Source organism: Ixodes scapularis, unplaced genomic scaffold (genome assembly GCF_016920785.2).
Source record: "Ixodes scapularis isolate PalLabHiFi unplaced genomic scaffold, ASM1692078v2 PGA_scaffold9__187_contigs__length_104089568, whole genome shotgun sequence".
NCBI classification, from domain to species: domain Eukaryota; kingdom Metazoa; phylum Arthropoda; class Arachnida; order Ixodida; family Ixodidae; genus Ixodes; species Ixodes scapularis.
The window spans coordinates 71,146,962-71,148,497 of record NW_024609884.1 but is presented as its reverse complement, the minus strand read 5'-3'; positions in this window follow the sequence as shown (position 1 = coordinate 71,148,497).

Below are 1,536 nucleotides of genomic sequence, written 5' to 3'. Positions count from 1 at the left end.
AAAAAAAAAATAAACATAAACATGACTGAGGTAGTGGCTCAATGTATTGGCTGTGCCAACCCCGTAGTATTGACTGCTCTGTTGATTGCGCGTCCGTCGTCCGCTAGAGTTAGCAGATTTTGGCAACATGGTTCGTACCAAAGTTTGCTGGCCCTTATTCTTTAGGTTTAGATGGATGTTGAACATAATATTTGACGTGTGGTCTTCTTAGATGATACTGAAGAGGTCTGTTTCTCAACGACGAAAATGAGGCAGAGTTGCCCTTTAACAGATCATCACACACGGCTGAATTTGTAACCAAAAAAGTAAGTAAAAATAAAACATTTTTGAGAAGTTATGGAATTTCAAAATTTCCTTTTTACCGCTTTTTCAAACAACATATCTACTGGCAACACTGAAGAAATAGTATCAGCCGCGAGAGTGGGAAGCTTATAGACGCTTTCAAGCAGCTGTGCATGGGCGCCGCCATAACCGACCTTCAGTTCTTGTTTCCTCTTATTCCGTTCGCTTCACTTTATCACTGCCACTGCAGGGCACGTTATCGCCACTTTAGGTGCTACTGCGTCCTTCTCTCCTGCATAGGCCTCTGTGGAGGCTCGTCAATGCCCGCTTCAGTGACTCGTCATTTCGGTAAAACAAGAGAAGGTCGGCTATGGTGGCTCAATCTGGCGCGTGATTAAAGCGTCTATACTACAGTGTACTAGAATACTTGGGTAGTGTTGGGACCGGAGCGGCTCGGCAACGGGAGCTCGTGAGGACGCGTGTATTGACAGTTCGTGGCGGCGCTGTAGTCGAGTTATCCGGCCCGCGCAGCCCGCCTTTTTTTTTTCATTTTTTTCTTTTTTCTCTTTGAGCGGTGCATGTAGCGAAAGCTAGGAGCGCGAGCTCATAGCGTTGGCAGCTGCCCTTGGTGCACGGGAGCTCGTGCCGCCGAGATGTGCCCTAGAGCAAGGAGCTCGCGCTTGTAGCCTTTCCTGCGGTACAACACAAGGTGAAACAGAGTATAGGGCCCGTAAAAAAAATCAGTATTTTCAAATCTTTTTTTTTTTAATTTTTGCGGTAGGCAAAGGGTTAATGAAATGTTTGATGGGCCATGTTGCAATTGCAGCTTTAAAGGGAGCCATCATTAAAGGCCAACTTAATTTAAAAAGTTCGCAAACAAACAACGAGCTTTGAGCGAAAGTAACAAGGCGTTCGTTTTTGTTGTGTTTGTCCGTCCATTTTCGTTTCTTCCTCAAGCTTAATTATCTCTACCAACCCGCTAGTTCTGTCCTGAGATATTCATCGCTAAAATTTTGCCTTTCTTTACTTAATTAAAAAAACTGCGCGCTGAAAGCGCGAATGAGGTTGTGCTGATATTGATGCGTAGAAGAATGACGCAGGTTGTTTCTGCCCCCTCGTCACTAACTCGACAGCGTTTCTTCGGTGGACTCGCCGGCGCCACACATCAAGACGACTAAGTTACTATTCTACGTATTATTTTCCTAACGCGGTTTCTGAATTAAGCGAAGAAAGGCAAACTTTTACGATTAATTT